Below are 12,818 nucleotides of genomic sequence, written 5' to 3'. Positions count from 1 at the left end.
TGTGTTGTTTTTAAATATAGGTATGAGATCACCCCTAAAATAATTACATTTATGTAATTCTGGATGCCACTCCACAAGGGAGAAGGTCTCCTCTCAGATCTACAAGTGCTGGTAATGTCTGGTTTTGAAGAAGAAATAACTCTTACAGATGAAAAAGCGCTTTTTAAAATGCATAAGAATGATGAACGTGAAACACGGATGGCAAAATAGGATATCTGTTCAGAGGATCAATATGTAGTTGACAGAATGAGGGTCTGGTTGCAGGCGACAACACACGAGTATCTAAAATTACTGTACTGACCTTTGTATAGAAAATACAGCATTTGAAAGATAGGGAAATACTATTGAAATACAGCATTTTACACTAAATGTAAAAGGTCATAGTCATCTAAGCACAGAGATCCCTCTTCTTCATTCACAAATAGATATTAAGTAAGAAAAATAAGACTTGACTTCCCCCCTGACAATCAAAGGAAAAGATTTATTTAGATACTAACATCTGTCTGCAGATTGTGGCCAAGTGCTTTTCTGTGCTCATTTAGGACTCCTCTTGGAAAGCTTTCCAGTTACATTTACCTAGAGATTTCTCTCTTCTACTTCCCATCTGACAGAAATCATTCAGCTGGGTCTGATGAATAATGGTAAAAGGCAGCTTGTATCAGTGATGATTGAATTACACATTGTTAAAACTGCCATAAAGGCTCATTCCAATGAGTACATTTAATTTACTTACTCTGCTCAGGGCTAGAAGCTTGTAGTTGTTTGAGGTCTTTATTTTACAAGACTTAAAACAAAAAAGAACCACCATTTTCTGTGAAAAATTATTAAACATTTGTGCCACTTTTTGTCTATACTCCCTAAACTTTTTGTAATGTGATAGGTGCCTAAGCCAATACACATTTAACTTTTAAACACAGTTTTGAACCCATATTAGCACCCTCTGTGCCCATAATATACACACTGCAAAATATTAGAAAACAAGGCAAAAGGGGAGTATAAAGAGGAGGACAGAGAGAGTAGAAAGATGCAAGTCTTAAAGGTAGAAAGATGTAGTTATATGAAAAAATCTAAAGAAAATTAATTTGTCAGCTTTTTCTAAGAAAGGGAAGCAGGCGTCATGGCATTTAATTAAGGTGTTTTTTTTTTAAACTGCAATACAAAGCGGATTAATTTAGTCCTCTACCATCAGAAAAGCAGATCCTCCAGGGAATAGTGCCTTGAGAACAACACCAGTCTTTCAAACAACAAGTCTTAATAAGAACACTATCTGTTCAAAGATTGCAAGCAAATCTTGGAAACGAATCCTTCTCTATTTTGTTACCTGAGATTTCAAGTTTTTGATACTGAAACTCTTTTTTCGGTGTCAAACAATCATGCAAGAGGGGGTCAGAGAAGGAACGAGAAGTCAGGTGATTGACGCTTAAAACCAACAATTACATGTATTTATTTCCAGCTGAACAAGTCAAGTGAAAGGCAGATCCACTTGGAAGACGAGTAAAGTCAAGCAGTTTTCCCTCTCCCACAGCAGGAGTTCGAGGATTTGCTTCCTCGCTTGTAATCAGTTTGATTGCTTTAGGTTCAGTTTTTTTTACCTCCAGTTTCCTTTAGCCTGCAGAATCCCACCCCTCCGATCTCCCCCAATTTCGTCCCATGCCACCTTCCAGTGGACTGGAAAGCAGCCTTCTCCGAGACAGGAGAAACACTGCGCGGGTGGGGATTGCCAGAATTGAACCCAGCGTTCAAATCAGGAGACACCGGACAAACTGTTTTCCAGCCTCTGTTAACAGGAACATGTGCGCTCTCATCACCGCCCACACAATAGACCACCTGGGTCTCCCTCTCTCTTTCTCTGTACACATCTCTTAATCCCCCCCACATGGTAACCACAAAATCCAAGTCACTGCAAGACAGCAAACATTGCAGACAGATCCAGCAGCAGCACTAACACCACTGCCTTACCTGGCAACCAGGGCAGGAGGAGTCTGTTTGTCCTTCAGTGCTCTCGCCTCCTTGTCTAGTAGCAATCACACGCTCTCTCTGCCTCTCATGGGAGGAGACTGCAATACAAAAAGATGTGTGTGTGTGTGTGTGTGTGTGTGTGTGGCAGACCTCCCACATCCACCAGCAGGTTTCTATAGCCCCCTGCTCTCAGTGGGGTTCGCTTTGTGTTGGGTGTTAAGTTTCAGCTGCTGCTGGCTGGGCGGTGAAGGAGGAGGAGAGATACTGGGGGCTGTGCAGCTTGTAGAGCATCACCACACTGCAGCTTCTCCAGGAATCCCTCCAGTGAGAGGCAGCCCATCATCCCCCAGCCCTGGCTGCCTGATTGGCTGAGAGGCGGGGATGCTGCCTCCGCTATCCAATCAGGCAGCACTAATAATAGGTGGACCTGCTCAGCTGGCATCGCCCATCCCAGGGATCTGTTAGTCTCTGTCCCCCCCAGCGGGCAAGGGGGCCGGGAGGGAGTTCCCTGCGAATGACAATCAAGGACATCAAATCAGTCCTCTGGACCGGCAAAGTGATGACCCCCAAGCAGTGCTGCAAACTGCGCGCTGGAAATAGAGACGGCTGGGTGACCTGATTCGCCCCACCCCCTGGGACTTCAGGCAATTTATAGTATGGCATTTACCGACCACAAAGAGAGGCACAGTAAGAGAAAAGCAGGAGATGGGGGATGGGACAGAGGGGTGAGCAGGAACCATAGGCACTAATAAAAGTAAAAGAGCAAGATTCTTAATCAGAAACAGAGCCCAGGAGGCGGCTGCTGCTGCTTTCCAGGTGCAAACGGAGCTGGTGAACTTGTTCATTTCTCTGACCCTTTTTTAATACTCCTTTTTTTTTTAATTGCCTTCTGGATGGGCGCTTTCCAACCCTACAGCTGTGAGGAGTTCGTGTGCAGTAACATCTAATCAATGGCTGCAAATAAAATTCGCCATAATTGAGTTCTTTGGTTTTTACAGAGCAGATTTTATTGGCGTTTTCAGGTAAGGAAATATAACAGCTAACTTAATTCCCTAGCTCCGTCCACTCTGAACTGGAGCTTTGATTAATATTGGTCCGCAAAATGTAACTGTACCACAAATTCAATTAACAGAAGCACATTTCTTCAACTTTTAATTAGACCTGTCCTCTTTGTCTAATGTTTAATAGAACATAAAGAGCTACTCGGAGGTTCCAAAGGGAAATGGAGGCAGTTCTAGATGTAAATGTAGCTGTTGCAAATATAAATAATGGATATAAAAAGAATAAGCTTCTTTCCTGCCTAAATTACATTATTACTGCATGTAAATCACAGGGTGTCAAGGTTTCTCAGAATTGCCAAATGGAAAACGTTAAATTCTATAAATAATAATGTCACATTAATATCTTTCCCTTTCATTGGCCAAAGGTACCACTCCAGGTGCAAAGGTGAATCGTAATCTACACTTTATACACCATAGTTTGGCCAGTACAGACTATTACAGGATTACAATTCTTGTATTAAGCTTTAATATACGGCAATAGGTTCCATAACTATGTGCCTGTTTTTATTTAGTATGTTTAGTGAAAGATGCATTAACATATAAGATGTATATTATGGCATCTAGATTTGGGGGAAGAGGAGAGGAAAGGAGGGGGCGCAAATCAGCAGTAGTGTATGAGGGCATGACAACTCTGGAAGTCATAATGCCCCAGCTGCCATTGGAAGCACAGTAAGCAATGAGTCTTACTACACCTTCAGGGGAAAAAAAGTATAGTCTGCTTTTTCATACCCAACACTTCCCTAGTGGTGTTTTCCAGGGGAAAGCTATGGCCCTGCTCCTGCTCAGTTCAAATACACACCCTTTGGTCCTATCAGTGCTAGACAACTCCCCACTTCTAGCAGTCAAAGTGTGACTGCTTCTTGTACAGGTGTGTTAGGCCATGATGGTGGGAAGGGAGGGGGTAAAGGAAGGGGCTATTTGCACCCATCTAATGCACCATGGAGAAACAGCTATAATTTAGCCCAAGAGGTCTAGCTATGCTCTTGGGGGAAATGTGGTATTTGACAAATTTCAGAGCCAAAATCACACACCTACTTCCAGTGTGTCCATAAAAACTGCTGTTCTGTCCCCAGATCCAGAGACCCCAGCAGCTGCTTTCTATATGTCATTTACTTGGTGAGTTAAAAGAAAGCTATTTCAGTGCCAATAATTTTACAGACACAATACTGCATCCCTGGCACACTCACACATGCACAGTGAAGTCAAGGGGAGTTTTGTGTGCACAAGGAATGCAAGAATCACGTCCTACAGGGTTGAGCAGTGTTTTGTTTATATAATTTAAGCCCAATGCACCCCTCCTATAATGAAAGAAGAAAGGAACAGAAATTAGCACATGTGGAGAAGGCAGCATGAGAACTGCATAGTTCCACATCCCTATCTTAGAGGTCCTCCACAGGAAGTCTGCCTGGTTTAAGGCAATGACATATTTGGTAGGGGCTGTGTGTGTGTATGGGGTTTTGATGGTGGGGGGAATTTGCATCATGCGCCCCTCCTAGCCCAGTCAAAGCACCTGTGACTTTTTTACATTATACAAACAAAACATTATTTAGCCTATGTGGTGATGCCTCCCTTACTGTAAGCAAACTTCACTCCCCTACTGAATATCTACCCACCTCTCAGGGGAAAGAGGATGAGTGTCTAGCCATAAACCAATTGCTACCAAGTTCCTAAGGAATTCTTACAGCCATGAGAAAAGACAAGTCTTGCAACAAACCTAGAGAGTAAAAACCAGGGACAGGATGTGGGCAATAAACAATAAATCACGGAAACCCAGTCCCCGCAGTGTGGGGCTGACAGCCCAAGTCCTTGCCACCCAGGGCTGACAACCAGAGCCCCTGCCACCCAGGGCTCAAGTTGCGGTGGTCACATAAAATCACGGAGTCCGTGACCAACTCATAGCCTTACTCAGGATCCATGGAGGAATGTCCAATCTGACCAGAAGTGCTAGTTAGCCTTTCCCACTGCGTTCATGAAGCACAATGATCAGCATTGTGGTTACCTCCTGAATAAATGCCCTCAGGCAGGGCCAACAATACTTCTAAAACATTAGATTAACCTTTCATTTTTTAAAAGGACATTAAGTGGGGCCCAATCATGCAGTTATTACATGAGAGATCCTACCTCAATAAGCTGCAAGATCAGACCCATATTTAACCCTGTATCTCTTGGTCACAGTCTACTCTAAATGATCACTAAGCAAGGAGAACTGTCACAATACAGAGGCTTTGGAATAGAAGAAGCTACAATGGGCATCAGAGAAGAAACTGAAAATCATGGCCTGTCTATAAAAATTAAATAAAAATACGAGAATGTCACAGTGTTTTTTCTTTCTCATTTTTATGCTTCTGTTCTCTGTAAGTTATGACTTGAAAGAAGGGGGGAGGGAAAGGAAAATAAATGTGGACCATAGCGGTAAAATGGTGGTGGAGAGAGAGAAAAAAGGAGACCAACCAGTTCCATAAAATGGAGAGAGCCTAAGAGTGCTGGGAGCAAATGAAACCAAAAACACACGCTCAGGCCATGACATGAATAAAGCTCTTACCAGTTTTACAGCAGATAAAGAGCAGATTCAGGAATGACAGAATTTGTAATGTATCAGCCCACAGCACACTCAAACCAGCCATTGGGGCCCTGCCTCTGGGCCTATACTGCCACAGGATTCCCTTTCTAAGTCAGCCCCTGTGTGACTCAGGCCCAGTCTACACTACAGAGTTAGGTCAATCCAAGGCAGCTTATGTTGACCTAACTGTGTAAGCATTTACATTACAATGTTCCTCCCACCGATTTAACTCGCCCGCTACATCGACCTAATAACTCCACCTCCGCAAGAGGCATAGCGCTTAGTTCAATGTAGTTAGGTCGATGCAGTGTCAGCATATACACTATGTTACTGATGTCAACTTTAGTGGAATCCAGGAGGTGTCCCACAATGCCCCACCATGACTGCTCTGACCATGGTTTTGAACTCTGCTGCCTGGCGGTCAGGTACACAGGAACATGTCCCTCCCCTTTTAAAGCTCTGTGAATTTTAAATTCCATTTCATGTTTGCTCAGTGTGGAGAGTTCACATAGCAACTGCCCAGCTGACCATGCCGGCTCCATGCAGCAAACGTGCTCCTTCCTGGAGTCCACAGGAGATGGTGGATCTCCTGGCTTTGTGGGGAGCTTTGTGCAGTCACAGCTCCAATCCAGCCATAGAAATGTCACAATCTACGGACAGATTATTTGGGGCAGGGGAGAAGGGCTACAACAAGAACATGCAGCAGTGCCACATGAAAATCAAGGAGTTGCGGCAGGCATACCAGAAGGCAAGGGAGGCAAACAGTTGCTCTGGTGTGGAGCCTCAGACATGCCACTGCTATAAGGAGCAGCATGCCATGCTCTGCGACGACCCAAGTCCCAAGGGCCCCGTGGATAGTTCAGGGGAACGGGAGTCACAGGCCATCGGAATAAACCCTGAGGACTAGATGTTGGACGAGGAAGAGGAGGAGGAGCAGGATGGGGGACAGGAGACTCAGGGATCCTGTAGAATGGTGAGCCAGGACCTCTTTTTGACTCCTGAACGAGCCACCCCCAGCAGTCCCGCACTGGCAAGCCAGATGTGAGGGAGTATGCAGTTTGCTTCAATATTGCAGGGACTCATCCGTTGTTACTTTTTAAAAAAAAAATATCAGGCTCGAAGAGGTAGTGAAATAATCAGTAGAGGTATATTTGCTATTTACTTATCATTCCCCTGTACAGCTAGGCAGAGGGGACCCTGCGGAACAGTTTGTTTATGTGCACTGGGATGTCCGGTGAATCATCCATGGAGATCTAGAGGAAACTTTCCTGAAAGTAGCCTGTAATCCTCTGCTGCAGGTTTCTGTGGAGGGCTGCCTTATTTCTTCCAACATGGTAGGATACTTTCCCATGCCAGTCAGCAATTACTTCAGCAGGCACCATTGCAGCACACAGGCTAGCAGCCTATTGACCTGATCTGCAGCCAGACCCGTGCAGGAACTGTTCTGTTTCAGCCGCCATTAGCCTCAGGAGTGAGATATCAGCTAAAATCACCAAACGGTGCCAGCATTCAGTTCAATTGCCCTATCCACGTATACTGATGCCCCTGAGCTACCCACCACATTGTCTCAACTTGCCCCCTTCCCTTCCTGGGCTGTACTCACCATGGCTGGGACTGCCACTGTGCTTTATGAATCCCCAGGAGAAGTGTGAAAGGTGTGCTTCTAACTTGTCAAGGAGAGTGAATGCACTCCCAGTAGTACCTCTGTCCATTGTTTCTTTAGCAGCTAGAAATGTGGCCTTGAGGGTCTCTCCATCCACACCAGCAGAGCGGCTTGGCCAGATAAGGAGGAAAAAGAAGAGGACAAGGGAAGACATGTTCCAGGAGGTCCTGCAAGTTTCTTGTGCTTCAGATTCTGAGCACAGGGCTTGGAGGGTCATGCTCAAGGACAGACTGCAGAGGGCTAGTGAGGATAGGAGAAATGGGCAGCAAGAGATGATAGCACTCCTCATGGAGCAAAGAAATATGATTGCGGTCTCTGATTGAACTTCAGGCTGAACAGAACTATGCTTGCCTCCCCCTGTAGCCCATAAAGAACTGCATTCCGGGACCTCCTTATGCTTCTTCCCGCCCCCCCCCCCCCATTCCATGTATCTTCCAGGATACCAGCACTTCTCTTACCACTCTACCCCACAGGAGAGTACACACAATCACAACTGCACATACACTGACCTATGAGAGAGACAGTTGATGTATGTGTTTGTGAAATGGAAATGACTGTTCTTTCCCTTTCAAAGGTACTTTTATGGAAACTTAATTCACTATTTATGGAAACTTTATTAGTCTACAACATACGGTTGCTGGGACTGACGTCATTCACAGATAATAGCAATAGATGCATTTGAAATGTTCTATTGCCACACACACACAGCACTCCTTACAAGGGTCATACCAGGGTGCAAAAAAACCAATGCCAGACACAGCACACTACAGTAACATATTACTGTGGCACATTGTTAAAATGGTCCTTCAAAGCCTCCCTGAGCTGTATAGCTCCCCGTTGAGCACTTTTTATAGTCCTGATATCTGGCTGCTCAAAATCAGCAGACAGGCGCTCCACCTCTGTGCCCTTCCTCTGCAGAAACTTCTCCTTTGCTTCACAGATATTATGACGCACACAGCAGGCAGCTATGATCATGAGGATATTTTATTCACAGAGGGTTAATCTCATGAGAAGAGAGTGCCAGCAACCCTTCAAACAGCGAAAAGCACATTCAACAGTGATTCTGCATGTGCTGAGCCTGTTGTTGAAGCACTTCTTGCTCTGCCGAGGTGGCTGGTGTAAGGCTTCATGAACCAAGGGAGTAAGGAGTAGTCTGGGTCTCCCAGGATCACTATTGACATTTCAACATCCTTAAGGGTAATCCTATGATCTGGAATAAAAGTGCCTTCTTGCAGTTTTCTGTAAACTCCTGTGTTCTTAAACATTCATGTGTCATGCATCTTCCTTGACCAGCCCACATTGATGTCGGTGAAACGACCCCAGTGATCGATCAACGCTTGCAATACCATAGAAAAGTAGCCCTTTCTGTTGATTTTCCTTGTGGCAAGGTGGTCTGGTGCTAAAATAGGGATATGCATGCCATCTATCGCCCTACCACAGTTTGGGAACCACTTTGCTGCAAAACTACCCACTATTTCCCTCACATTGCCCATAGTCACAGTCCTTCGTAGCAGGACACAATTAATGGCCTTGCACACTTATATCACAGCAACCCCCACAGTGGATTTCCCAACTTCAAATTGATTCCTGACTGATCAGTAGCAATCTGGCATTGCAAGCTTCCACACAGTGATTGTCGCTCACTTTTCCACCGTGAATTCAGCTCTTATTTTGGTGTCACTGCGCTGGAGGGCTAGAGTGAGCTCCACACACAGTTCCATGAATGTGGCCTTGTGCATCTGAAAGTTCTGCAGCCACTACTCATCATCCCATACCTACATAATGATGCAATCCCACCAGTCAGTGCTTGTTTCTCAGGCTCATAAATGGCAGTCCATTGTGTTCAGCTGCTCCATGAATGCCAACAACAACCTTGAATTGTTTCTTCCCTTTGCAAACAGCAAGGCAGCCTGCAGTCATATTCCATCTCACAGCTCTGGAAATATTGCATGATCAGGCGAATTCATGATGCTCATCACAATACTGCAGGTTGTGTTCATACCGCTCATCACAGTATTGCAGAGCAATGCAGGATCCATGCTTCTCGCAGAGATGGTGGATGTGGAGGTTTGCGGGTATTTTGAGAAGAGGTACAAAATCTAATAGGATACCCATGGAATGATGGGATGGAGAAAACTGCATCATTGTACGCTAAACCCATGTTCCCAATCACCTGTGTGACTCATTTGCCCCTTCCCAAAACACCCTGTGCTAGAAGGTGGAGAGCTGCACAGTGGGATAGCTACCCATGGTGCACTGCTCTCTGCATCTATGGAAGCGCTGCTAGTGAGGTCGCGCTCTGCTAACATAAAGAGCATAGTTTAGACGTGCAAAAGTGATTTAATTGCTGCAGCAGCTTTGTGTAGACTTAATTTTGTATGTAGACATGGCATCAATAATACCACAGCGAGAGTTAGATGCACAAGATGGTGGATCTGCAATGGAAGTGCCTTGAATGCCTCCAAAAGTGAATAAAGAAGAACAGGAGTACTTGTGGCACCTTAGAGACTAACAAATTTATTAGAGCATAAGCTTTCGTGGACTACAGCCCACTTCTTCGGATGCATATAGAATGGAACATATATTGAGGAGATATATATCCAAAAGTGAATGATATTGATGACATTGTTAACTTATTAAGTAGATAATTTAGAATAGTAAGTTAATAAGGATTCATCTGTGACTCAAACAATGTTGTCCAACAGATCTGTGTTACTTAGGGTTACAAGCATGCATTTCTGTTAGTAAGTTACATACTTAGTTTATTTCTTTGATTTAGTTTGCTTATTGTGACTCTCAGAAATGTTGGTTTGTGGGCAGTCCACATAGCTAGCACTGAAGGAGATGGCAGATGGGTTAGGACTTCCGGAAAAGTTCTGATGGCATGAGTACAAGCCCTTTTTAGCTCTTTCATTTTTTGTGATTTGAAAACACTCCATTTTATATCTCCTTTCTTCTCTTAAGTTAAATTTATAAGGGATCCAAGGACAGATTCTCACTAAGACATGAAATCACATCCTTAGCTAGTGGAAATTGGTGTCGCTCCACTGACTGCAGTGGAGCTATATAGATTTATACCATCTGAGCATCTGGCCATAGTGCAATTAGGAAGTGTATTCTTAGAGACAGAAAGTGGAGTTTGTACCGGGGGACTGATGTGAAACAGATGGAAACAACTGATGATGGTAAGACACAGAAGTGAGAACCATCCTCTGAAAGACAAATGAATACACGAGAAGCTACCCAGCTATACGCAGCTAATGAAATCAAGTATATTCTAGTAGTTCCCCCTGTCCAGAGACCTTCAGTTGAATTTAGGTACAAGAGCGTGTGGGAGAGGGGAGGAAGAGAGACAGATATCCTTACAATTAGTTCAAGGGTGTAGTAAATCAAATTAAATCTGCCCAAGGAACCAGAGTGCATGGAAAAGCTCCAGTGAGGGGAGTTCAGGTATAGTTACACCAGCTAGCATCTGCTTTGTACAGAAGTCAGCTGCATACTAAGGGGACACATTGCAGTCCAAGTCTGACGCCAATTTTTAAAAAAGGACTCCAGAGGTGATTTCAGCAATTGCAGGGCAGTAAGCCGGGCTTCAGTACCGGGCAAACTGCTTGAAACTATAGTAAAGAACAAAAATTTCAGACACATAGATGAATATAATTTGTTGGGGAAGAGTCAACATGGTTTTTGTAAAAGGAAATCATGCCTCATCAATCTATTAGACTTCTTTGAGGAGGTCAACAAGCATGTGGACAAGGGGCAACCAGTGGATATAATGTACTTAGATTTTCAGAAAACCCTTGACAAGGTCCCTCATCAAAGGCTTTTAAAGTAAGCTCTCATGGGTTAAGAGAGAAAGTCCTCTCATGGATTGGTAACTGGTTAAAAGATAGGAAACAAAGTATAGGAATAAATGGTCAGTTTTTAGAATGGAGAGAGGTAAATAGTGGTGTCCCCCAGGGGTCTGTACTGGGACCAGTCCTATTCAATATATTCATAAATTATTTGGAAAAATGGATAAACAGTGAGGTGGCAACATTTGCAGATGATACAAAACTACTCAAGATAGTTAAGTCCCAGGCAGACTACAAAGAGCTACAAAAGTATCTCTCAAAACTGGGTTTCTGGACAACAAAAATGGCAGATGAAATTCAATGTTGATAAATGCAAAGTAATGCACATTGGGAAACATAATCCCAATTATACATATACATATAAAACGATGGGGTCTAAATTAGCTGTTATCACTCAAGAAAGATCTTGGAGTCATTGTGAATAGTTCTCTGAAAAGAAAGGGATAGATAATTAGACAGAAAATATCATATTGCCTCTACATAAATCCATGGCACTCCCACATCTTGAATACTGCGTGCAGATGTGGTCGCCCCATCTCAAAAAAGATATATTGGAATTGGAAAAGGTTCAGAAAAGGGGAACAAAAATGATTAGGGGTATGGAATAGCTTCTGTATGAGGAGAGATTAATAAGACTGGGACTTTTCAGCTTGGAAAAGAGACGACTAAGGGGGGATATGATAGAGGTCTATAAAATCATGACTGGTGTGGAGAAAGTAAATAGGAAGTGTTATTTACTCCTTCTCATAACACAAGAACTTGGAGTCACCAAATTAAATTAATAGGCAGCAGATTTAAAAAAAAACACAAAAGGAAGTATTTCTTCACACAATGCACAGTCAACCTGTGGAACTTTTTGCCAGAGGAAATTGTGAAGGCCAAGACTACAACAGGGTTCAAAAAAGAACTCGATAAATTCATGGAGAATAGGTCCATCAATGTCTATTAGCCAGGATGGGCAGGGATGGTGTCCCTAGACACTGTTTGCCAGAAGCTGAGAATGGGCGACAGGGGATGGATCACTTGGTGATTACCTGTTCTGTTCATTCCCTCTGGGGCACCTGGCATTGGCCACTGTCAGAAGACAGGATACTGAACTAGATGGACCTTTGGTCTGACCCAGTATGCCTGTTCTTATGGTGCCCCTTGTTCAGGGATCCTGCTTTGGGCTAACAGCGAAGTTTTTCTGAGCCTTCCTTCTTTGAAAATCAGGTTGTTCTAAAGGTAGCCAAGGGGTACTGATATGATTCAAACCAATGCAGGATGATATTTTCATTGCGGTTGGGACAAAATCGCCACTGAACTCCTGTTTTCCTCTCAGTCCTTTAGTTAGACAGTTCATTATATAAAATGATGAAGTGCTGAACCACAGCTTCCAGTTTTCCCAGATGTTGTTGCTCCCCCTCATAAATTATTGATGTGGATGTTATGGTTTCCCCCTGGTTTATTAATTTCTGATCACTGCTATACACTACACTGATGATAATATATGCTGTACTGCCAATAGAGTGTCACCACACATGGTTTGATCTATTATTTAATGGCTGACCTTCAAAAATCCTACAACTCTCTCATCTGGGAATACCCTCGAGGGCTCTGCTGAATCAATCTTATTCCTAAGTAGAAGTCCAAGACTTACACAAGGCCATCCAAACGATCAAGCCGCCTCTCTCCATAGAAGGAGGACCAATGTTCAACAAAACCAAAATCCTTCACCGTAC

General features: G+C 43.8%; 1 protein-coding gene across 5 annotated transcripts in view; it reads right to left on the bottom strand.

Moving 5' to 3' along the window:
• SYT1 (synaptotagmin 1) overlaps positions 1-2,241 on the bottom strand; it is a 501,584-nt gene extending 499,343 nt beyond the window's left edge. For all 5 annotated transcript variants that reach the window (XM_054027093.1, XM_054027128.1, XM_054027110.1 and 2 more), the window contains exon 1: positions 1,960-2,241. The gene's annotated coding sequence lies outside the window, so the exon portion shown is untranslated. The remainder of the gene's footprint in view (positions 1-1,959) is intronic.
• Between the last annotated feature and the right edge of the window lie 10,577 nt (positions 2,242-12,818).

This window comes from Malaclemys terrapin, chromosome 1 (assembly GCF_027887155.1).
Source record: "Malaclemys terrapin pileata isolate rMalTer1 chromosome 1, rMalTer1.hap1, whole genome shotgun sequence".
Classification (NCBI taxonomy): Eukaryota; Metazoa; Chordata; order Testudines; family Emydidae; genus Malaclemys; species Malaclemys terrapin.
This window is presented reverse-complemented; position numbering and strand designations above follow the sequence as displayed.